The sequence below is a fragment of the Pollachius pollachius genome, assembly GCF_949987615.1.
Source record: "Pollachius pollachius genome assembly, chromosome: 8".
NCBI lineage: Eukaryota > Metazoa > Chordata > Actinopteri > Gadiformes > Gadidae > Pollachius > Pollachius pollachius.
Genome location: NC_136941.1, coordinates 1,691,085 through 1,716,908, shown reverse-complemented (window position 1 = coordinate 1,716,908; position 25,824 = coordinate 1,691,085). Strand labels below are relative to the sequence as shown.

Genomic DNA, 25,824 nt, shown 5'->3' with positions numbered 1-25,824 from the left:
TTGTCATGCCAACCCCACACGATGTAAGTGGAGTTAATTAAACAATCTGAACATAAAGTACAATAATGGTTGTTAAGAATTAGGCCTGGGAAATATATCATGTACTGGTGTGGCTTTTATTTGCCTGTTCTTAAAATACATACCATAGTCATAATGTTATGTTTGTTTACTCTTCAATTTAATAATACAAATGTCAGAATTAGATACTATAAAAGTGTCATTAATGCTTGACAATATAAATAATTTACTATCTAGTAATTTTCTCCAAAGCGGTGTACAATGAATTCAGTCACAGGTAGATACAGGTCAGTAGGAACAGGTAGGGGTCAGGCATCTAGCTCCAGAACCTTCCTGAAGGCCTACAGGTTGGTTGTGGACATTGGGGATCGAACCCAGTACCTTTAGACCAGGAGTCCATCACCCAGTCTACTACTCTAGAACTAAACGTGGTTTTGTCCTTCTGGTTTCAGGTGTGGTTCTTTGGGAGGGGTGCAGATAAAACCAGGAACTGATTCAACTGATTCTACATGCATTACATATGTTGCTATTGTGTTCATAATAATAGGATGCATAACTTTCATTATATCAATCATCTTCCTGGGAGGTAAGCGTTGTATTCAACTATTTTATGTATCATGTTACATTCAACTCTTAACATCTATCATGGTTACATTAACCTTACATTTATCATATTACATTAAACTCTGACAAGTATCATGGTTACATTCAACTAACATATGTTTCATAGTTACATTAAACTAGCATGTATCATGCTTACATTAAACTAACATGTATCATGTTTACATTAAACTAACATGTATCAGGGTTATGCTGAATGATGGTGACTTCTGTTCTGACATGTGTTGTTTATCACTTCATAGCATTGGTTTATAGAAGACTGAAAATGGAAAGGGATTTAACTGGTAAGTTCTTATCCCAAATGTTTCACTTTGTAAATGAGTAACAGATCATTTATTAATATCCAGTCATTTGCAAGGGTTACTGACTCAAACACAGTCAAATGATATCGCTGTGATTAAAACATTTCATCCTATTGTACCAGAGAGTCAGAGCCTACCTAGCAGAGGGACCAGAGTGGCAGACCTACTGAACAACAGCATCTAGATATTAGATTATAGAATGGAGCTATCCATGTATATAAGACGCTACTCTCATAGCTGGGGCGATGTGGCCAGCATAACGTCAGCTCAGTGGCGTTTATAACGTAGCTCACTGAGTCGTCATGACAACACAGAGCAGGGACAAAGGGTAGGAAGACTTCTGTCCTTGTTTGACCACGATAATGGCAGCCGTCTCCCTACACGTATTCAGTCTGTCAAGATGTTCTTCTGTGTAGAGGCTAATTCAGAGTGGAAACCAGGAACCGGTTCAACTGACTCTACATGATTAGAATATATGGAGCAGCTCATAATAATGTATCATGTTAGATTAAACTTTAACATGTAACATAGTTTGATTGAACTCTAACATGTATCATGGTTACATTAAACTAACATGTATCATAGTTACAATAAACTCACATGCATCATGGTTAGATTTAACTAACATTTATCATGGTTACATTCAACTAACATGTATCATGGTTACATTCAACTAACATGTATCATGTTACATTAACCTAACATGTATCATGTTACATTAAACTAACATGTATCAGGGTTATGCTCAATGATAGTGACTGCTGTCCTGATATGTTAATGTGTTGTTTCTCTCTTTAGTATTCGAAGAACAAATAGATAAGATGGTAAGTGTTATTACTGGTTTGATACAGAATACAATAATATATGTGACCCTAGCTGGCAGTGGTGGAGTTATTAGATGATGACCAGAGGCGGATTAACACACAGGCTAGCCTCGGCTGAGCCTAGGTGCCCAGGTGGGCAAGGGGCCCTGGATTGGCCAGACTATTTTCAATTTTACTTAAAATAAAAAAGTCTTCACCCCTATTGGCCCATAACAAGAACCATTAATAAGTGAAGCAGCTGATTGGGTATATGTGTGGGCCATGTCATATGGCCAGGGACATAAAGTCAATTTGGTTGTAAAGGAATAAGTCATGTCTGCTGGACAGCAAAGAGGCAGAATGTATGAACAGGGGAAAGCGAAGTGTTTCTATTTGTCGATATAGCACTCCACTATTTATGACTTTTTTATGAAATTGGTGTTTTTCAGCCGGTGTGTATATTCGTTATGATATATTTTTTTTGTATACCGCCATACCAGTGTGATTTATTACACAACGTTCGGAACGCTGCGCGACACTGTTTTAGACGGGACCCTTTTCGTTGTTGCGCTTCTAAACAAGAATGGTGCGACTATGACTGCAACTTTCTTTATAGGTCCATGACTGCGAGGCGTGATATTTCAGGCCAACTGGTAAAAGAGTGTGTCACGGCTTTCAAACATATAAACCATAAAGCCTATGGACGCCTCGGGACGGACTTGTCAACGCGCTGCGGCATCACTTACTTGATGTTGTTTTGATTGAAGATCGGCAGGTTGTAGTGGCTGCATGCTTGAATAAATGAGCGTGTGTGTGTGTGTGTGTGTTGCAAGGGTATGCGATTTCAAAGTAACAAACAAACAAGCTCAAAGCCGATGCATGCATCCAAAACTATTCGTTCAAAACCAAATAAACAAATAAAAAACAGTCGTTTCTTCGCTTGAAATACTTGCTTTTATTTTCAAAACTTGGGAATTAATACGGCGCGGTACTGAGCGGTTGATAACAATGTTGGCGTCTCCTGTGGTTGCCTTGTGAACCTGCCTTATATTACTTAAAAGGACTTTGGCAGTAATGTTTTAAACCCCGCCATTCACGCAAGTGTAAACCCGAGCAGCATATCTGCGTGCCTGCCTGCTTTCAGCGCGTAATTATTATTTGTCATTATTATTATTTTTAATTATTTTTTAATTAGTAGTTTAGATGAGTCGATTGATTGAAAAATGTGTCTAAATATTAGTGTTTTTTTTTCATTTTTATTACTGTCATATACCGTGAAACCGTTAGAATTGAGAAAAATACTTCTATATAAATTTTTGGTCATACCGCCCAGCAATTTAGTAGCGCTAATTGGCACTAGTAAAAGATATACTGAGATCCACAATGGGCCCAAAGAGACGCATTCATCTCTGATCAGTCCATTGAAAGCGATATTCTGCGCAAATTGGATTTTACCAGCCTCATAGGGAGTTCTGTTTGTCGGTCCCCAGAAATACGTGGTTGCAGCAGCTATGGGGGATTCACACTTCTTTCTGTCTCATTGCTGTTTTAGTGAAGGCTGTCTTTGTGTGTGTGTGTGTGTGTGTGTGTGTGTGTGTGTGTGTGTATGCCAGTGCTTCCGAGTGTGTGCGTGAGGGCCATGTAATAATCCTAGCACGCTTTTATACATGGCACTGAATTTAGTTTTTTCTGCGGGATCAGTAAGGAGGCCTCACAAAAATAGTACCCTAGGGGGCAATGACCACCTTAATCCACCACTGATGATGACCTTGTAATGAAATCAATGTTCATATTGGATTGACATTTTTATTTTATTGAAAAAGGAAACACCGGAACAGGTTAACGCGTGTAACAGTAAGTTCTTTTTCCACATTTTTCACTGTGTTAATAACTAACAGATAACTTATTAATATCCAGTGATTTTCAAGGGTTACTGACTAAAACACAATCAAATGATATTGCTGTGATTAAAACATTTCATCCTATTGTACCAGAGAGTCAGAGCCTACCTAGCAGAGGGACCAGAGTGGCAGACCTACTGAACAACATCATCTAGATATTAGATTATAGAATTGAGCTATCCATGTATATAAGACACTACTCTCATAGCTGGGGCGATGTGGCCAGCATAACGTCAGCTCAGAGGCGTTTATAACGTAGCTCACTGAGTCGTCATGACAACACAGAGCAGGGACAAAGGGTAGAAAGACTTCTGTCCTTGTTTGACTACGATAGTGGCAGCCGTCTCCCCAGGGGCGAGGCTAGCCCATTTTTAGGGGTGCTGAAGCACCCCTAAAAAGGGGCTCAGCACCCCTAAAACTTGGGAGTAAGAAATGTTATTCTAAAAATTATATTTGTTCGTCTTTGAAATTGTTAAATAATGTCCAAAACATAAAATCTTTTGAGTTAGTTGAACCAATGTTAAAATTATGAAGTTATTTTTCAATAGAAATATTTTTTGTTTTTGTGTGAAAAAAGGGTGGGTGGTGTGGCAGTGGGGCTCATTGAGTGCTCAGCACCTCTAAAGCTCTGACCCTAGAATCGCCCCTGCGTCTCCCTACACGTATTCAGTCAGTCAAGATGTTCTTCTGTGTAGAGGCTAATTCAGAGTGGAAACCAGGAACTGGTTCAACTGATTAAACATGATTAGAATATATGGAGCAGTTCATAATAATGTATCATGTTAGATTAAACTTTAACATGTATCACGGTTACATTATACTAATGTAACTAAACTACTGATATTGGCTGCTGTCCTGACATGTTACTGTATTCTTTATCTCTATATAGACATGCGTTGGCAACTTCAGTTGGTAAGTGTTTTTACTGGTTTGATACAGAACCCAATAATATGTGTGACCCTAGCTGTCAGTGGTGGAGTTATTAGATGATGACCTTGTAATGAACCCAATGTTGAAATTGTATTCACATTTTTATTTTATAGAGAAAGAAAACACCGGAACAGGAGGGGAAGTTCACAGGTATTCCACATGCTTCACTTTGTAAATTAGTAACAGATAACTTAGAATATATTGAGCATTTCATAATAATAGGATTCATATCTTTCATTACATCAATCATAGTCCTGGGAGCGACGCATTTTACTAAACTAACATGTATCATGATAACATTAAAGTACTGATATGTATCATGATTACATTAAACTAACATATATATTGTTACATTAAACTTACATGTATCAGGGTTATGCTGAATGATATTGACTGCTGTCCTGACAAGTTACTGTATTGTTTATCTCTATATAGAATTGATTGATCGATATAATAAGGTAAGTGTTATTACTGTTTTGATACAGAACACAATAATATGTGTGAAGGTTCAAGGAGTTTAATTGTGATTGTAGTACACAACGAAATACAGGTTGGCACTCTCTAGCAGCAGTTAGAGTTTAAATGGTTAAATGACACAAAACACAAAAAGACACAATGAGACGATGACAAATAAGACACTCACAAAGACAAAGACCAAATCACAGAAGTGTTTAAAACATATATAAATAGTGATATGTAGATTAGATAGACACACACACACACACACACACACACACACACACACCCTGTCCATATTGTGCCCATCAAGTCCAGTGTGTGTGTGTGTGGAGGGGCAGGGCGGGGGGGTTGTGGGTGGTGGAAGCTACTGCTCCTGGAGGAGAGTTGTCCTTAGTGCTTTGTTAGGGGGTTGAGGGGGTGATGGAGGCTACAGCTCCTGGGGGAAAAGCTGTTCCTCAGTCTTGTGGTGCGGGCCCGCAGTGTGCGGTACCTCTTCCCTGATGGTAGGGGGACAAACAAGGTGTGTCCAGGGTGAGTTTTATCAGTGCTTATTGACCTTGCCTTCCTCTTCAGGGGGTCACCACACACAGAGTCCAGGTCTGGGAGCTCAGCTCCTATGATCTTCATTGCTGACCTAACCACTCTGGCCAAGTCCCTCCTGCTCTCCGCTGTGCAGCCTTCATGCCGCACACTGCAGCCCTGCAGAGGATGCTCTCAATTGTGCTCCTATAAAAGTTAATGAGCAGGTGTGTGGATAGACCAGCCTGTTTGAGCTTCAGTAGGAAGAAGAGCCTCTTCTGGGTCCTCTTTACAAGGTTGGAGATGTTAGTAGCCCATGTTAGGTCCTTGGTGATGTACGTCCCCAGGAATTTAACAGAGTCCACCCTCTCCACTTCTTCCCCATTGATGGTAAGTGGGGTCTGCGTGGTCCTCTTGGACCTCCTAAAGTCCACAAGGATCTCATTTGTTTTGGTGGTGTTTAGGACCAGGTTGTTTTCCACAAACCACTCTGCCATGTGTTGGACCTCCTGCCTGTAATGGCACTCATTGTGGTCACTAATGAGCCCCACCACAGTGGAGTCATCAGCTCATTAGATTATGGTGTTGGATGAATGGATGGGTACGCAGTCAGGGGTGAAGAGGGTTTATAGGGCTGGGCTGAGTACATAACCTTTGGGCGCACTGGTGTTCCAGGTTGTAGTTGAGGATGTCAGATCCCCTACTCTGACATTCTGCGGTCGGTTTGAAACAGAGTCCAGGATCCATGAGCAGAGTTAGTTCGGGAGACCAAGATGAATGAGTTTAAGGACCAGTTTATGGGGGATTATGGTGTTGAAGGCAGAGCTGAAGTCCACTAAGAACATCCTTACATATGTGTTCGGTACTCCAGGTGGGACAGGGCTGTGTGGAGTGCGATGGAGACAGCGTCCTCTGTGGATCTGTTTGCCTTATGGGCAAAATGGTGGCTGTCCAGGTCCACAGGGTTGCGGTCTCTGATGTACACCAGTATCATCCTCTCAAAGCACTTCATGATTACTGGGGTGAGGGCGACTGGGCGGTAGTCATTGAGGCAGGGAATGGCAGATTTCTTGGGGGAGGGGGACGTCGGTAGTGGTCTTAAGGCAGGTGGGAACTGCAGCTTGCTGCAGGGACAGGTTGAAGATTTCTGTAAAAGCTCCTGCTAACTGGTCGGCACATGAACTCAGTATACGGCCCGACACCCCATCAGGGCCAGTAGCCTTGTTGGTGTCAATCCTTCTCAAGGTGGACCTCACCTGGTGGTGCTGAAGGGTGAGGGTCTACTCCTCCTCCTCACTAACCAGTGTGGTGTCATGAACTAGCTTGTAATTCATGACAAAAAAGGGGAGACCACACAGTAGTATATTTAGTATATTTATTTAGAACCAATAACCTCTATAAAGAGATAACGATAAACCATGTAAGCATGTAAACCATCAGTATCATCAGTAGTGTCTGTAGTGTATGGGTGCATGTGAATAGTGTAGTGTAGTATATCAGACCCATCTAAAGAACCTACAGCCCTGCTGTCTGGGTAGGATCAGAGAGAGTGAGATGGCCTAGAAGCCATCTTAAATAAGTGTGGAGGAGCCTGATTGGAATGGAGATCAGGTGTGTTGCAGCTCCTGCTGCCACACCTGAGACACGCCTCTACAATCCCCTGCACAACCACCCAGAGCAAGGTCATCACAGTGGTGTTATATTTGTAGTCAGTTATAGTTTTGATGCCTCTCCACATGCTCCTTGGGTCCGTGTTTTCAAAGTGACCCTCAATGCGCTGTCTGTTCTTGCCTTTGTCCTCTTTAATGCCCTTTTTCAGGTCTCGTCGGGCAGTTCTATAGGCCAGCATGTCACCCGACCTGAAGGCAGTATCTCTCGCCCTGAGCAGCGACCTGACATTACCGTCAAACCAGGGTTTCTGATTAGGGAAAACCTTGATGGTTCTGGTGTGCAGTACTGTCTCGGTGCAAAACTGAATGTAGTCCAGGACGTTAGAGGTGTACTCCCTGTGAAAAAAACTCCCATACTGTGCCCTCAAAACAGTCCTGTAGTGATGTTACAGCTTCCTCACTCCATACCTGTACTGTCTTCACAGCTGGTTTGGTTCTACAGCAACTGGTTTATAAGATGGAATCAGTGTAAGGAGATATGATCTGATAATCCGAGGTGTGGGGATGGTGCAGCTTTATATGCCCTCTGTATATTTGTATATACTTTGTCCAGTGTGTTTTTATCTCTTGGAGTCTTGGTAATACTTTCTTGGTAATACTTTTTTGGTAATACTCCACCACTGCCTAGCTGGCAATGGTGGAGTTATTAGATGATGACCTTGTAATGAACCCAATGTTTTTTTTAATTTATTTTACATTTTTCTCTTATAGAAAAGGACATTGCAACTGGATTCGATGATCATTGGTAAGTTCTTATTCCACATGTTTCACTTTGTAAATGAGTTACAGATCATTTATTAATATCCAGTGATTTGCAAGGGTTAATGACTCACACCAAGTCAAATGATATCGCTGTGATTCAAAACATTTTTGGGGCGATGGGGCCAGCATAACGTCAGCTCAGTGGCGTTTATAACGTAGCTCACTGAGACGTCATGACAACCCAGAGCAGGGACCAAGGGTAGAAATGGTGCTTTTACTTCTTTAGTTCGTAGATTCGGTCAGATTCAGGGTGAAGCTGAGGCTTTGTTACATTTTCATTTGGTTCAATCAGCGTTCACACTGGACTCTAATAGGCCGACCGTACTGTAAACCAACGGCTCGCGGTCAGCGGGTCGCTCGTCTGTTGGACAGAACCTCAGAGGGAAACTCCCAACGCCTCCTAGTTGAGGAGAATAAAAATGGAGAAACTTTGTGCGGTCTTGAGTTTTTCATTTTGCTTCGGTGAACTCTATTGGACTCTAACATGTATCATGTTTCATTAAACTAACATGTACCATAGTTATAATGAACTCACATGTTTCATGGTTAGATTTAACTAACATGTATCATGGTTATATTAAACTAACATGAATCGTGTTACATTAAACTAACATGTATCATAGTTACAATGAAATAACATGTATCATGGTTAGATTTAACTAACATGTATCATGGTTATAGTAAACTAACATGAATCTTGTTACAATTAACTCTAACATGTATAATGGTTAAATTAAACTTACATGTATCATGTTACATTAAACCAACATGTATCATGTTACATTAAACAAGCATGTATCAGGGTTATGCTCAATAATAGTGACTGCTGTCCTCACATGTTAGTGTGTTGTTTCTCTCTATAGAATTCGAAGAACAAATAGATAAGATGGTAAGTGTTATTACTGGTTTGATACAGAATACAATAATATGTGTGACCCTAGCTGGCAGTGGTGGAGTTATTAGATGATGACCAGAGGCGGATTAACACACAGGCTAGCCTCGGCTGAGCCTAGGGGCCTAGGTGTGCAAGGGGCCCTGGATGGGCCAGTCCATTTTCAATTTTACTTAAAATAAAAAAAGTCTTCACCCCTATTGGCCCATTACAAGAACCATAAAAAAGTGAAGCAGCTGATTGGGTAGATGTGTGGGCCACGTCATATGGCCAGGGACATAAAGTCAAATTGGTTGTAAAGGAATAAGTCATGTCTGCTGGACAGCAAAGAGGCAGAATGTTTGAAAAGGGGAAAGCGAAGTGTTTCCATTTGTCGATATAGCTCTCCACTATTTATGACTTTGTCTGTGGCCAATGACAGGGGGGGGCGCTCTTTTTCAAAATTGGCGCTCGTGCTGGGCGGTATACCGGTTCACACCGCATACCGGTGTGTATTTTCGTTATATGATTTTTTTGTATACCTTCATACCAGTGTGTTTTATTACACAACGTTCGGAACGCTGCGCCGCACGACACTGTTTCAGACGGGACCCTTTTCGTTGTTGCGCTTCTAAACAAGAATGGTACGACTATGACTGCAACTTTCTTTATAGGTCCATGACTGCGAGGCGTGATATTTCAGGGAAACTGGTAAAAGAGTTTGCCACGGCTTTCAAATATATAAACCATAAAGCCTATGGACGCCTCGGGACGGACTTGTCAACGCGCTGCGGCATCACTTACTTGATGTTGTTTTGATTGAAGATCGGCAGGTTGTAGTTGCTGCATGCTTGAATAAATGAACGTGTGTGTGTGTGTGTCAGTGTGTGTTGCGAGCGTATGCGATTTCAAAGTAATGTTACGTCCCCCGCTAGGGGAAAACCAGATGTCTTTGGTTAACTTAAAGTCGTTTATTCAACCCGGATCTTGGGGTAATCAATGAAACAAAAACAGAGGAGGCAAAACTACAAAAGGAAAAGGGCCATTGGGTGCCGTCCAAATCAAAGAAATGAATATAACCAAAGAAAAGCTCCCCAAAATACACGAGTGGAACAGCACCCCTGCGCCTAGTGTTCCTAAATAAAGGAGTAACTGCGTGTTTCCGATAATGTCTAACAAACTTTCCCTATGTCCAGTTCCCAGGTAGCTAACAAGAGCCTCAATCAAGTAACAAAGAAAAGAATTTCAAGACCTTAATGGCAAGCTGCAAATCCGAGACAAGCTGCTGCGAATGTTGAGTAGTGTTGACTCGTTCGCGAACGAATCAGTTCGAATCGAACGAACTGAACTGGTTCCTCTCTCTCGTTCGTCTCGTTCGCCTCGTTCGTTCTCAGACTCGACTCCTCCCAGACCCACTAGTCGCTGACTCGCTGACAGCTCGTTCACTCACTGTGTGAGTGGTGAGGAGGGACCGACTGAGAGACACGACTCACGAGAGCCAGCCAATCGTATGCTGTTCTAGGACTGAGTCTAGGACGCTCTCGTTGAATTTTAGTCAATGAAAGACAGAAATCAACAGGTTTAATGGGGAAAAAACAAACGGGCTTAGTGAGCGAGCTATCTATTATTCACATTGGCCATCTGTTGCATGGACGTATTTAAAGGATGCATTGTACATATTTATAATTCAAAATTCGTCCCAGCCTTTATACCACATTTTTCACAACCTACCAGCTCTCGTTGTGAAGACTAGTCACCGCGCAATTCGTTTCAATGGAAATCGCGACAGTATACTTTCAACATAAAGTGTACATATTTATCATTTGAAATTCGTCCCAGCCTTTATACCAGAAACTCTAGAGTCTATAGTGTAGCGACCCTGGGACATTTAAAGAGTTTGTGTGTTATATGTTGCATTGTATTTCGTTGTCCGTTATGCCAGTTGTTCTCTGTGCATGCATTGGATGTTCTTCTTGTCAATCAGTGTGGGGGGCGAATCATCAGGTCAGCTGGGGGAGGGCCTTGGGAGAACAGGAGGGTGGGGGCTTGCACGTTGAAGGGACCGGGTTGGGGGGTTGCCCGGGTAACCGGTTGTTGTTAGTGTGGCTTTTTGCCGTTGACTACGGGTTTTCAGTGACCTGGTTTGTTACATTAAAGTTCCTTCAAGTACCCATGACTGGACATCGTTATGTCACCGGCGAGGTCATTACAATAGCGTATAACTGCGTTGTCTGATGACAGTTTAATGCATTTTTCACAATTAACCAGCTCTCGTTTTGAAGGCAGTGTTAATTTTGGCAGCTAGATTCAGTCTTGGGCTGCACATGGTTCTGTTTATGAGAGCCTTAAACACCCGGGACACCCACCATCATTGCTAAATCAAGTCTATTATTTTGCTGATATGTTAAACATCCAATAATCAACTACAACCCCCCATCCTGCTGCTTTTGTTTAAAGTTGTAATGTTGAGGTATGAGAATGAGAACGAGGGAGGCGCTGAGTCTGAGTTCGATTCACCGCTACCGGAAACTCGACTGAACGAACGAACGAACTAGGGGCTGAGTCTGACTGACTCAGAGAACCGTGTATGATTCGATTCACCGCTACCGGAAACTCGACTGAACGAAGGAACGAACGATTCGCGAACGACTCCTCATGGCGAACTGAATGACGCGGAAACGAATCACTAAATCCAACCATAATGTTGAGCTCGCCCGTCTTTTATCTTCCTCGCATCCTCGGCTTTCCGATGCAGCAACCAATCACGTCCGGGGAAAGGCACATCAAAATGAACATAATGGTTAACAAATCACATGCGGGGCAAAACACGTGGTCATCTGCATGGCCATCGACAAAGGGAGGATTTTACCCATGAGGGCGGGGCGTCGCTCCGCAACCGTAACAGTAACAAACAAAAAAGCTCAAAGCCGATGCATGCATCCAAAACTATTCGTTCAAAACCAAATAAACAAATCAAAAACAGAGTTGCTTTTTCGCTTGAAATACTTTCTTTTATTTTCAAAACTTGGGAATTAATACGGCGCGGTACCGAGCGGTTGATAACAATGTTGGCGTCTCCTGTGGCTGCCTTGTGAACCTGCGTTATATTACTTAAAAGGACTTTGGCAGTAATGTTTTAAACCCCGCCATTCACGCAAGTGTAAACCCTAGCAGCATATCTGCGTGCCTGCCTGCTTTCAGCGCGTAATTATTATTTGTTATTATTATTTTTTTTAAATTATTTTTTAATTAGTAGTTTAGATGAGTCGATTGATTGAAAAATTTGTCTAAATATTAGTGATTTTTTTTCATTTTTATCATTTTCATTACATTTTCATTTTATGTCATATACCGTGAAACCGTTAGAATTGAGAAAAATACTGCTATATAAATTTTTGGTCATACCGCCCAGCACTAATTGGCGCTAGTAAAAGATAGACTGAGATCCACAATGGGCCAAAAGAGACTCATTCATCTCTGATCCGTCCATTGAAAGCGATATTCTGCGCAAATTGGATTTTACCAGCCTCATTAGGGAGTTCTGTTTGTCGGTCCCCAGAAATACGTGGTTGCAGCAGCTATGGGGAATTCACACTTTTAGTGAAGGCTGTCTCAATGTGTGTGTGTGTGTGTGTGTGTTTGTGTGTGTGTGTGTCAGTGCTCCCCGAGCGGTACGTGAGGGCCATGTAATAATCCTATCATGCTTTTACACATGGCACTGAATTTAGTTTTTTCTGCGGGATCAGTAAGGAAGCCTCACAAAAATAGTAGCCTAGGGGCCAATGACCACCTTAATCCACCACTGATGATGACCTTGTAATGAAATCAATGTTCATATTGGATTGACATTTTTATTTTATTGAAAAAGGAAACACCGGACCAGGTTATGGAGTTTAACAGTAAGTTCTTATTCCACATTTTTCACTGTGTTAATAACTAACAGATAACTTATTTATATCAAGTGATTTTCAAGGGTTACTGACTCAAACTGTCAAATGATATCGCTGTGATTAAAACATTTAACCCTTATAAGGTGTTCGGGTCTGTGGGACCCGTTTTCAGTTTTTAGCTTAATCAAAGTGATACAAATAATTATTTTTTTGAACTAAGATTCATTGGCTTTGGCTCATTTTCTGTGAGGAACATGAATCAGAAAACATTTTCAATGACCCCCCCCTGTATACCCCCCCATCACATTTATATTACACACAGGGTGTTCGGGTCCAGTGGACCCGGAGCTAGTTTAAGTGTGGAAATCAAAGGTCCTGTGCACCCTAATTTTCCCTTCCTCCTCTCTGTGTGTGTGTGTGTGTGTGTGTGTGTGTGTGTGTGTGTGTGTGAGTGAGAGAGGAGAGTAAAGCAGGTTCTCGTACCCTTGGTGCGAGAACCCACAGTGGGCGCCCACTGTTCCCGCACAAGGTTGCAACATTGTGTCAAAATTGGAGAACCAAACACTATCTTCACCCATATTCCCACACATTTCACCCTCTGACTTGCGGGAACCAAGTTTGGGGACCTGACACTATAAAAAGGCTCTGTCAGCGTCTTATCACGTTGCCATCTTATCACGACTGATCAAGATGGCAAAGCGATTCTCTGTTCAGACTGCCTTACAGATGTTTTTTGAAGAGACAGAGGGATTTGATGGTGATGCAGAGGAAATAGTGTCAGAAAGGGAGGACAACATTTCCGAAAATTCAGAGTCTGACACTGAGTTTGAAGAGGAGGATCAGAATCAGCCAGCTCCCAAACGTAGAAGAGCCTCAGGGCTAGCCCTGCAGCAGCCAGGACAAGCCTGCGAGCAGCCAGCCCCAGGACCATCCCATGAGCAGGCAGGACCAGCCCGCAAGCAGCCAGCCCCAGGACCAACTCGCAAGCAGCCAGCCTCAGGAGCAGCCCGCCAGCAGCCAGCCCCAGGACCAGCCGATGCGCAGCAAGCCGCAGGACCAGCCGGTGAGCAGCCAGCCATAGAACCAGCCATTGAGCAGCCAGACATTGGACTAAACTGTCAGCAGCTTGCAAATGACAACATATGGATGTCAAAAAATGGCAGAATTGAATGGTCTACCTGCTCAAGAAATGAACTCCCCCGCATGGCTGCCAATGTGATTCGGATGCTACCAGGACCTACACGCTTGGCAGTCACTCATGCACAAGACATCAAGTCTTCTTTTGACCTTTTCATGCCATCCCCTATCAAAAGAATCATCCTGGATTGCACCAATTTAGAAGGGAGCAAAGTTTTTGGAGAGAGGTGGAAGGTTATGGACGAAACCGGTTTGGATGCTTACTTTGGGGTTCTCATCCTTGCTGGTGTTTTCAGGTCCAATGGGGAGGCCACTGAATCCCTGTGGGATGAAGAAACTGGCAGAGAACTTTTCCGGTCGACGATGTCTCTCGAAACGTTCAAAATAATTTCCAGGACCATCCGTTTTGATGACCGTGATGATAGACCAGCTCGACGGCAAAGAGACAAGCTAGCTGCCATCAGGATGGTGTGGGACAAGTGGGTGGCCCGTCTCCCCCTGTTTTACAATCCTGGGCCAAATGTCGCAGTTGATGAGCAGCTGATGCCATTTCGGGGCCGCTGCCCATTTCGGCAGTATATACCATCTAAGCCTTATGCATGGAACTTGCAGGTCTACACAGGGAAACGCCATGGAGGAGCCCCTGAGAAAAATCAAGGCATGAGAGTGGTCCTCGATTTGGCTCAAGGACTTTCTGGACACAATATCACGTGCGACAATTTCTTCACATCACACGAGCTGGGACAGGAGCTGCTAAAGCGGAAGCTGACCATGTTGGGAACAGTGCGCAAAAACAGGACTGAGCTCCCTCCCCAGCTGCTGAAAAAAGAGGACAGGCCTGTCCAGTCATCGAAGTTTGCATACACGGCTGACACGACCCTGGCATCGTATGTTCCAAAGAAAGGAAAAAATGTGGTGCTCATGAGTACACTGCACAGGGACGGGAGAATCTGTGGCCAGGAGCATTAAAAGCCCGAAATGATCATGGACTATAATGCCACAAAAGGAGGGGTGGACAGCCTCGATAAGCTGGTGGCAGCTTACAGGTGCATAAGGAAGACCCTACGATGGCCTCTGTTGATATTTTTTGATATATTGGATATCTCCGCGTACAACGCCTTCGTCATTTGGAGAGCCCAAAGCCCAGAGTGGAATAGGGGAAAGCTGCAGAAGAGGCGTCTCTTTCTCGAGGAATTGGGGAAAACGTTGGTGAGACCTCACATTGCAAGGAGACGAAACCTTCCAAGAACTCCAGTCTCTGCAGCCATTGTGAGGAGGATTCAGGAGGAACATGATGGTGCCCCATCCTGCCAAATTACAGAACCACCATCTGCAGAGCCTGAGGTAAGTGCGTGATGAGGTTGTAGTATAATAATTCATGTTTCTGAGAAGAGGAGTGTTAGTAAATATCCTTATCTTTTCATTATTCTAGATTGTGGCCGGCAGCCCCAAAAAGAAACGCTGTGAAGCGTGTGGACCCATGATGGACAGAAAAACCCAATATACATGCAAGCAGTGCAAAAAATACATATGCAATGCACATACAGTGAGACTCTGCCCCTCATGTGTGGTATAGTCTGATATAAGTATAATTGCCATGTTCAAATGCCTTAATTTGTTGTTCAGACAGATGTTATTGAGTATGTTTATGTTTATGTTTCCCAGTTATGCCTGTTTATGATGCATTTCCTTATTTTGTTACATTTTAATAAAAAAATAAAGAAAAACGAGTGGCACCTCTATTCATAAATGTGATTTAACAAAGGGAAAGGGAACAAATTTAACATATGTGTTGTTTATATTTCTTGCAATTGGGTTGAAGTAACCATTTGGTGAGCATTTTAAAAAAAAGTTTGATTATGTTGAATTAAAAGGCAATGGGTCCACCAGACCCAGCAGCACCTCCTGTGTAACAAAAATACGAACACCCTGTGAGGGTTAATCTAATTGTACCAGAGAGTCAGAGCCTACCTAGCAGAGGGACCAGAGTGGCAGACCTACTGAACAACATCATCTAGATATTAGATTATAGAATGGAGCTATCCATGTATATAAGACACTACTCTCATAGCTGGGGCGATGTGGCCAGCATAACGTCAGCTCAGTGGCGTTTATAACGTAGCTCACTGAGTCGTCATGACAACACAAAGCAGGGACAAAGGGTAGATAGACTTCTGTCCTTGTTTGACCAGGATAATGGCAGCCGTCTCCCTACACGTATTCAGTCTGTCAAGATCTTCTTCTGTGTAGAGGCTAATTCAGAGTGGAAACCAGGAACTGGTTCAACTGATTAAACATGATTAGAATATATGGAACAGTTCATAATAATGTATCATGTTTGATTAAACTTTAACATGTATCATGGTTTTATTTAACTAACATGTTTCACGGTTACATTATACTAACAAATGATATTGGCTGCTTTCCTGACATGTTACTGTATTGTTTATCCCTATATAGCCATGTATTATCAACTTCTTTGGGTAAGTGTTTTTACTGGTTTGATACAAAACACAATAATATGTGTGACCCTAGCTGTCAGTTGTGGAGTTCTTAAATGATGACCTTGTAATGAACCCATTGTTAATATTTTATTTACATTTTTATTTTATAGGAAACTGAAACACCGGAACAGGAGAGGAAGTTTCAGGGTAAGGTCTTATTCCACATGCTTCACTTTGTAAATGAGTAACAGATAACATTTTTTGAGCAGTTCATAATCATAGGATGCATATCTTTCATTTCATCAACCATAGTCCCAGGAGGTACGCGTTACAATAAACTATAACATGTATCATGATAACATTAAACTACTGACATGTATCATGATAACATTAAACTAACATGTATCATGATAACATTAAACTACTGACATGTATCATGATAACATTAAACTAACATGTATCATGATAACATTAAACTACTGACATGTATCATGATAACATTAAACTAACATGTATCATGATAACATTAAACTACTGACATGTATCACGGTTAGATTAAAGTAACATGTTTCATGGTAACATTAATCCATCAATCCACATTAAACTAACATGTATCACGGTTATGTTGAATGATATTGACTGATGTCCTAACATGCGACTGTATTGTTTATCTCTATATAGAATTTCTTCATCGATTTAAGGAGGTAAGTGTTATTACTAGTTTGATACAGAACACAATAATATGTATTTTCAACAACATGAATTGCATTTTCAACTTTGGGAGGTAAGTGTGATTACTGGTTTGATGCAGAACACAATATATTAAATGTCTAAATGACACAAGACACAAAAAGACAAAATCAGACAATGACAAATAAGACAATCACACAAAGACAAAGACCAAATCACAGAAGTGTTTAAAACATATTTAAATAGTGATATGTAGATTAAAAATGAACAGCAGTTGTGAAGTGCGTAAAGATTTCATTGGAGGCCACAACTGTAAAGTGCACAATAGTAATGGTACACACACACACACACACACACACACACACACACACACACCCTGTCCATATTGTGCCCATCAAGTCCAGTGTGTGTGTGTGTGGAGGGGCAGGGCGGGGGGGTTGTGGGTGGTGGAAGCTACTGCTCCTGGAGGAGAGTTGTCCTTAGTGCTTTGTTAGGGGGTTGAGGGGGTGATGGAGGCTACAGCTCCTGGGGGAAAAGCTGTTCCTCAGTCTTGTGGTGCGGGCCCGCAGTGTGCGGTACCTCTTCCCTGATGGTAGGGGGACAAACAAGGTGTGTCCAGGGTGAGTTTTATCAGTGCTTATTGACCTTGCCTTCGTCTTCAGGCGGTCACCACACACAGAGTCCAGGTCTGGGAGCTCAGCTCCTATGATCTTTATTGCTGACCTAACCACTCTGGCCAAGTCCCTCCTGCTCTCCGCTGTGCAGCCTTCATACCGCACACTGCAGCCCTGCAGAGGATGCTCTCAATTGTGCTCCTATAAAAGTTAATGAGCAGGTGTGTGGATAAACCAGCCTGTTTGAGCTTCAGTAGGAAGAAGAGCCTCTTCTGGGCCCTCTTTACAAGGTTGGAGATGTTAGTAGCCCATGTTTGGTCCTTGGTGATGTACGTCCCCAGGAATTTAACAGAGTCCACCCTCTCCACTTCTTCCCCATTGATGGTAAGTGGGGTCTGCGTGGTCCTCTTGGACCTCCTAAAGTCCACAAGGATCTCATTTGTTTTGGTGGTGTTTAGGACCAGGTTGTTTTCCACACACCACTCTGCCATGTGTTGGACCTCCTGCCTGTAATGGCACTCATTGTGGTCACCAATGAGCCCCACCGCAGTGGAGTCATCAGCACATTCGATTATGGTGTTTGATGAATGGATGTGTACTCAGTCAGGGGTGAAGAGGGTTTATAGGGCTGGGCTGAGTACATAACCTTGGGGCGCACCGGTGTTCAAGGTTGTAGTTGAGGATGTCAGATCCCCTACTCTGACATTCTGCAGTCGGTTTGAAACAAAGTCCAGGATCCATGAGCAGAGTGAGGTGGGGATACCAAGATGAATGAGTTTGAGGACCAGTTTATGGGGGATTATGGTGTTGAAGGCAGAGCTGAAGTCCACAAGGAACATCCTTACATATGTGTTCGGCACTCCAGGTGGGACAGGGCTGTGTGGAGTGCGATGGAGACAGCGTCCTCTGTGGATCTGTTTGCCTTATGGGCAAAATGGTGGCTGTCCAGGTCCACAGGGATGCAGTTTCTGATGTACGCCAGTATCATCCTCTCAAAGCACTTCATGATTACTGGGGTGAGGGCGACTGGGCGGTAGTCATTGAGGCAGGGAATGGCAGATTTTTTTGGGATGGGGACGATGGTAGTGGTCTTAAGGCAGGTGGGAACTGCAGCTTGTTGCAGGGAGAGGTTGAAGATGTCTGTTAAAGCTCCTGCTAACTGGTCGGCACATGAACTCAGTATACGGCCCGAAACCCCATCAGGGCCAGTAGCCTTGTTGGTGTCAATCCTTATCAAGGTGGACCTCACCTGGTGGTGCTTAAGAGTGAGGGTCTGATCCTCCTCCTCACTAACCAGTGCGGTGCCATGAACTAGCTTGTAATTCATGACAAAAAAGGGGAGACCACACAGTAGTATATTTAGTATATTTATTTAGAACCAATAACCTCTGTAAAGAGATAACGATAAACCATGTAAGCATGTAAACCATCAGTATCATCAGTAGTGTCTGTAGTGTATGGGTGCATGTGAATAGTGTAGTGTAGTATATCAGACCCATCTAAAGAACCTACAGCCCTGCTGTCTGGGTAGGATCAGAGAGAGTGAGATGGCCTAGAAGCCATCTTAAATAAGTGTGGAGGAGCCTGATTGGAATGGAGATCAGGTGTGTTGCAGCTCCTGCTGCCACACCTGAGACACGCCTCCACAATCCCCTGCACAACCACCCAGAGCAAGGTCATCACAGTGGTCTTATATTTGTAGTCAGTTATAGTTTTGATGCCTCTCCACATGCTCCTTGGGTCCGTGTTTTCAAAGTGACCCTCAATGCGCTGTCTGTACTTGCCTTTGGCCTCCTTAATGCCCTTTTTTAGGTCTCGTCGGGCAGTTCTATAGGCCAGCATGTCCCCCGACCTGAAGGCAGTATCTCTCGCCCTGATCAGCGACCTGACATTACCGTCAAACCAGGGTTTCTGATTAGGGAACACCTTGATGGTTCTGGCGTGCAGTACTGTCTCGGTGCAAAACTGAATGTAGTCCAGGACGTTAGAGGTGTACTCCCTGTGAAAATACCTTCCATACTGTGCCCTCAAAACAGTCCTGTAGTGATGTTACAGCTTCCTCACTCCATACCTGTAATGACTTCACAGCTGGTTTGGTTCTACAGCAACTGGTTTATAAGATGGAATCAGTGTCAAGGAGATATGATCTGAAAATCCGAGGTGTGGGGATGGTGAAGCTTTATATGCCCTCTGTATATTTGTATATACTTTGTCCGGTGTGTTTTTATCTCTGGTTGGAAAGCATACATTTTTGTGGAGTTTTGGTAATACTTTCTTGGTAATACTCCACCACTGCCTAGCTTGGCAGTGGTGGAGTTATTAGATGATGAACTTGTAATGAACCCAATGTTGATATTTTATTTACATTTTTATCTTATAGAAAAAGGAAACACTGGAACTGGATAGGGAGTTAACTGGTAAGTTCTTATTCAACATGTTTCACTTTCTTCATGAGTAACAGATCATTTATTAATATCCAGTGATTTGCTAGGGTTACTGACCCACACCAAGTCAAATGATATCGCTGTTATTCAAAACGTGTCTTTGGCGATGTGGCCAGCATAACGCCAGCTCAGTGGCGTTTATAACGTAGCTCACTGAGTCGTCATGACAACACAGAGCAGGGACCAAGGGTAGAAAGGGCGCTTCCACTCCTTTAGTTCGTAGACTCTGTCCGATTCAGGGTGAAGCTGAGGCTTTGTTACATTTTCATTTGGTTCAGTCAGCGTTCACACTGGACTCTGATAGGCCGACCGTATTGTAAACCAACGGCTCGCGGTCGGCGGGTCGCTCGTCTGTTGGACAGAACCTCAGAGGGAAACTCCCAACGCCTCCTAGTTGAGGACAATAAAAATGGAGAAACTTTTTGCGGTCTTGAGTTTTTCATTTTGCTTCGGTGAACTCTATTGAACTCTAACATGTATCATGTTTCATTAAACTAACATGTATCATAGTTATAATAAACTCACATGTATCATGGTAAGATTTAACTAACATGTATCATGGTTATATTAAACTAACATGAATCATGTTACGTTAAACTAACATGCATCATAGTTACAATGAAATAACATGTATCATGGTTAGATTTAACTAACATGTATCAGGGTTATGCTCAATGATAGTGACTGCTGTCCTGACATGTTAATGTGTTGTTTCTCTCTATAGAATTCGAAGAACAAATAGATAAGATGGTAAGTGTTATTACTGGTTTGACACAGAATACAATAATATGTGTGAACCTAGCTGGCAGTGGTGGAGTTATTAGATGATGACCAGAGGCGGATTAACACACAGGCTAGCCTCGGCTGAGCCTAGGGGCCCAGGTGTGCAAGGGGCCCTGGATTGGCCAGACTATTTTCAATTTTACTTAAAATAAAAAAAGTCTTCACCCCTATTGGCCCATAACAAGAACCATTAAAAAGTGAAGCAGCTGATTGGGTATATGTGTGGGCCATGTCATATGGCCAGGGACATAAAGTCAATTTGGTTGTAAATGAATAAGTCATGTCTGCTGGACAGCAAAGAGGCAGAATGTATGAAAAGGGGAAAGCGAAGTGTTTCCATTTGTCGATATAGCTCTCCACTATTTATGACTTTGCCTGTTGCCAATGCCAGCGGGGGACGCTCTTTTTCAAAACTGGCGCTCGTGCTGGGCGGTATACCGGTTCACACCGCATACCGGTGTGTATTTTCGTTATGATATGATTTTTTGGTATACCGCCATACCAGTGTGTTTGATTACACAACGTTCGGAACGCTGCGCCGCGCGACACTGTTTCAGACGGAACCCTTTTCGTTGTTGCGCTTCTAAACAAGAATGGTACGGCTGACTGCAACTTTCTTTATAGGTCCATGACTGCGAGGCGTGATATTTCAGGCCAACTGGTAAAAGAGTGTGTCACGGCTTTCAAACATATAAACCATAAAGCCTATGGACGCCTCGGGAAGGACTTGTCAACGCCCTGCGGCATCACTTACTTGATGTTGTTTTGATTGAAGATCGGCAGGTTGTAGTGGCTGTATGCTTGAATAAATGAAGGTGTGTGCGTGTGTGTGTGTGTGTGTGTGTGTGTGTGTGTGTGTGTCAGTGTGTGTTGCGAGCGTATGCCATTTCAAAGTAACAAACAAACAAACTCAAAGCCGATGCATGCATCCAAAACTATTCGTTCAAAACCAAATAAACAAATCAAAAATAGAGTCACTTATTCGCTTCAAATACTTTATTTTATTTTCAAAACTTGGGAATTAATACGGCGCGGTACCGAGCGGTTGAAAACAATGTTGGCGTCTCCTGTGGCTGCCTTGTGAACCTGCGTTATATTACTTAAAAGGACTTTGGCAGTAATGTTTTAAACCCCGCCATTCACGCAAATGCAATCCCGAGCAGCATATCTGCGTGCCTGCCTGCTTTCAGCGCGTAATTATTATTATTTGTAATTATTATTTTTAATTATTTTTTAATTAGTAGTTTAGATGAGTCGATTGATTGAAAAATTTGTCGAAAGATTAGTCGTTAGAAAATTAATTGTTAGTGGCCGCACTAGTGAACACCTGAAAAATGCATAAAAAAAAATACCGTCATATACGTGAAACCGTTAGAATTGAGAAAAATACTGTGATATAAATCTTTGGTCATACCGCCCAGCACTAATTGGCGCTAGTAAAAGATAGACTGAGATCCACAATGGACCAAAAGAGACTGAATCACTCGTCTCTGATCAGTCCATTGAAAGCGATATTTTGCGCAAATTGGATTTTACCAGCCTCATTAGGGAGTTCTGTTTGTCGGTCCCCAGAAATACGTGGTAGCAGCAGATATGGGGAATTCACAATTGTTTCTGTCTCATTGCTGTTTTAGTGAAGGTTGTCTCTGTGTGTGTGTGTGTGTGTGTGTGTGTGTGTGTGTGTGTGTGTGTGTGTGTGTGTGTGTGTGTTTATGCCAGTGCTTCCGAGTGTGTGCGTGAGGGCCATGTAATAATCCTAGCACGCTTTTACACATGGCACTGAATTTAGTTTTTTCTGCGTGATCAGTACGAAGGCCTCACAAAAATAGTACCCTAGGGGGCAATGACCACCTTCATCCACCACTGATGATGACCTTGTAATGAAATCAATGTTCATATTGGATTGACATTTTTATTTTATTGAAAAAGGAAACACCGGAACAGGTTAAGGCGTGTGACAGTAAGTTCTTATTCCACATTTTTCACTGTGTTAATAACTAACAGATAACTTATTAATATCCAGTGATTTTCAAGGGTTACTGACTCAAACACAGTCAAATGATATCGCTGTGATTAAAACATTTCATCCTATTGTACCAGAGAGTCAGAGCCTACCCAGCAGAGGGACCAGAGTGGCAGACCTACTGAACAACATCATCTAGATATTAGATTATGGAATGGTGCTATCCATGTATATAAGACACTACTCTCATAGCTGGGGCGATGTGGCCAGCATAACGTCAGCTCAGTGGCGTTTATAACGTACCTCACTGAGTCGTCATGACAACACAGAGCAGGGACAAAGGGTAGAAAGACTTCTGTCCTTGTTTGACCACGATAATGGCAGCCGTCTCCCTACACGTATTCAGTCTGTCAAGATGTTCTTCTGTGTAGAGGCTAATTCAGAGTGGAAACCAGGAACTAATTTAACTGATTCTACATGATTAGAATATATGGAGCAGTTCATAATAATGTATCATATTAGATTGAACTTTAACATGTATCATGGTTACATTATACTAATGTAACTAAACTAATGATATTGGCTGCTGTCCTGACATGTTACTGTATTGTTTATCTCTACATAGAAATGCGTTGGCGACTTAAGTGGGTAAGTGTTTTTACTGGTTTGATACAGAACCCAATAATATGTGTGACCCTAGCTGGCAGTGGTGGAGTTATTAGATGATGACCTTGTAATGAACCCAACGTTGAAATTGTCTTCACATTTTTTATTTTATAGAGAAAGAAAACACCGGAACAGGAGGGGAAGTTCACAGGTATTCCACATGCTTCACTTTGTAAATTAGTAACAGATAACTTAGAATATATTGAGCAGTTCATAATGATAGGATTCATATCTTTCATTACATCAATCATAGTCTTGGGAGCGACGCATTTTATTAAACTAACATGTATCATGATAACATTAAAGTACTGACATGTATCATGATTACATTAAACTAACATATATATTGTTACATTAAACTAACATGTATCAGGGTTATGCTGAATGATATTGACTGCTGTCCTGACATGTTACTGTATTGTTTATCTCTATATAGAATTGATTGATCGATATAATAAGGTAAGTGTTATTACTGTTTTTATACAGAACACAATAATATGTGTGAAGGTTCAAGGAGTTTAATTGTGATAGTAGTACACAACGAAATACAGGTTGGCACTCTCTAGCAGCAGTTAGAGTTTAAATGGTTAAATGACACAAAACACAAAAAGACACAATGAGACGATGACAAATAAGACAATCACAAAGACAAAGACCAAATCACAGAAGTGTTTAAAACATATATAAATAGTGATATGTAGATTAGATAGACACACACACACACACACACACACACACACACCCTGTCCATGTTGTGCCCATCAAGTCCAGTGTGTGTGTGTGTGGAGGGGCAGGGCGGGGGGGTTGTGGGTGGTGGAAGCTACTGCTCCTGGAGGAGAGTTGTCCTTAGTGCTTTGTTAGGGGGTTGAGGGGGTGATGGAGGCTACAGCTCCTGGGGGAAAAGCTGTTCCTCAGTCTTGTGGTGCGGGCCCGCAGTGTGCGTTACCTCTTCCCTGATGGTAGGGGGACAAACAAGGTGTGTCCAGGGTGAGTTTTATCAGTGCTTATTGACCTTGCCTTCGTCTTCAGGCGGTCACCACACACAGAGTCCAGGTCTGGGAGCTCAGCTCCTATGATCTTTATTGCTGACCTAACCACTCTGGCCAAGTCCCTCCTGCTCTCCGCTGTGCAGCCTTCATACCGCACACTGCAGCCCTGCAGAGGTTGCTCTCAATTGTGCTCCTATAAAAGTTAATGAGCAGGTGTGTGGATAAACCAGCCTGTTTGAGCTTCAGTAGGAAGAAGAGCCTCTACTGGGTCGTCTTTACAAGGTTGGAGATGTTAGTAGCCCATGTTAGGTCCTTGGTGTTGTACGTCCCCAGGAATTTAACAGAGTCCACCCTCTCCACTTCTTCCCCATTGATGGTAAGTGGGGTCTGCGTGGTCCTCTTGGACCTCCTAAAGTCCACAAGGATCTCATTTGTTTTGGTGGTGTTTAGGACCAGGTTGTTTTCCACAAACCACTCTGCCATGTGTTGGACCTCCTGCCTGTAATGGCACTCATTGTGGTCACTAATGAGCCCCACCACAGTGGAGTCATCAGCTCATTAGATTATGGTGTTGGATGAATGGATGGGTACGCAGTCAGGGGTGAAGAGGGTTTATAGGGCTGGGCTGAGTACATAACCTTTGGGCGCACCGGTGTTCAAGGTTGTAGTTGAGGATGTCAGATCCCCTACTCTGACATTCTGCGGTCGGTTTGAAACAGAGTCCAGGATCCATGAGCAGAGTTAGTTCGGGAGACCAAGATGAATGAGTTTAAGGACCAGTTTATGGGGGATTATGGTGTTGAAGGCAGAGCTGAAGTCCACTAAGAACATCCTTACATATGTGTTCGGTACTCCAGGTGGGACAGGGCTGTGTGGAGTGCGATGGAGACAGCGTCCTCTGTGGATCTGTTTGCCTTATGGGCAAAATGGTGGCTGTCCAGGTCCACAGGGTTGCGGTCTCTGATGTACACCAGTATCATCCTCTCAAAGCACTTCATGATTACTGGGGTGAGGGCGACTGGGCGGTAGTCATTGAGGCAGGGAATGGCAGATTTCTTGGGGGAGGGGGACGATGGTAGTGGTCTTAAGGCAGGTGGGAACTGCAGCTTGTTGCAGGGACAGGTTGAAGATTTCTGTAAAAGCTCCTGCTAACTGGTCGGCACATGAACTCAGTATACGGCCCGACACCCCATCAGGGCCAGTAGCCTTGTTGGTGTCAATCCTTCTCAAGGTGGACCTCACCTGGTGGTGCTGAAGAGTGAGGGTCTACTCCTCCTCCTCACTAACCAGTGTGGTGTCATGAACTAGCTTGTAATTCATGACAAAAAAGGGGAGACCACACAGTAGT

General features: G+C 42.9%; 1 protein-coding gene and 1 long non-coding RNA gene across 2 annotated transcripts in view; both read left to right on the top strand.

Moving 5' to 3' along the window:
- LOC307079178 (uncharacterized protein) overlaps positions 1-25,824 on the top strand; it is an 85,466-nt gene that overhangs the window by 40,655 nt on the left and 18,987 nt on the right.
- On the top strand, positions 622-4,725 carry LOC307079183. Its single transcript, XR_013812028.1, has 3 exons — positions 622-923; positions 4,535-4,557; positions 4,689-4,725. It is a non-coding gene; the product is annotated as an uncharacterized lncRNA (long non-coding RNA).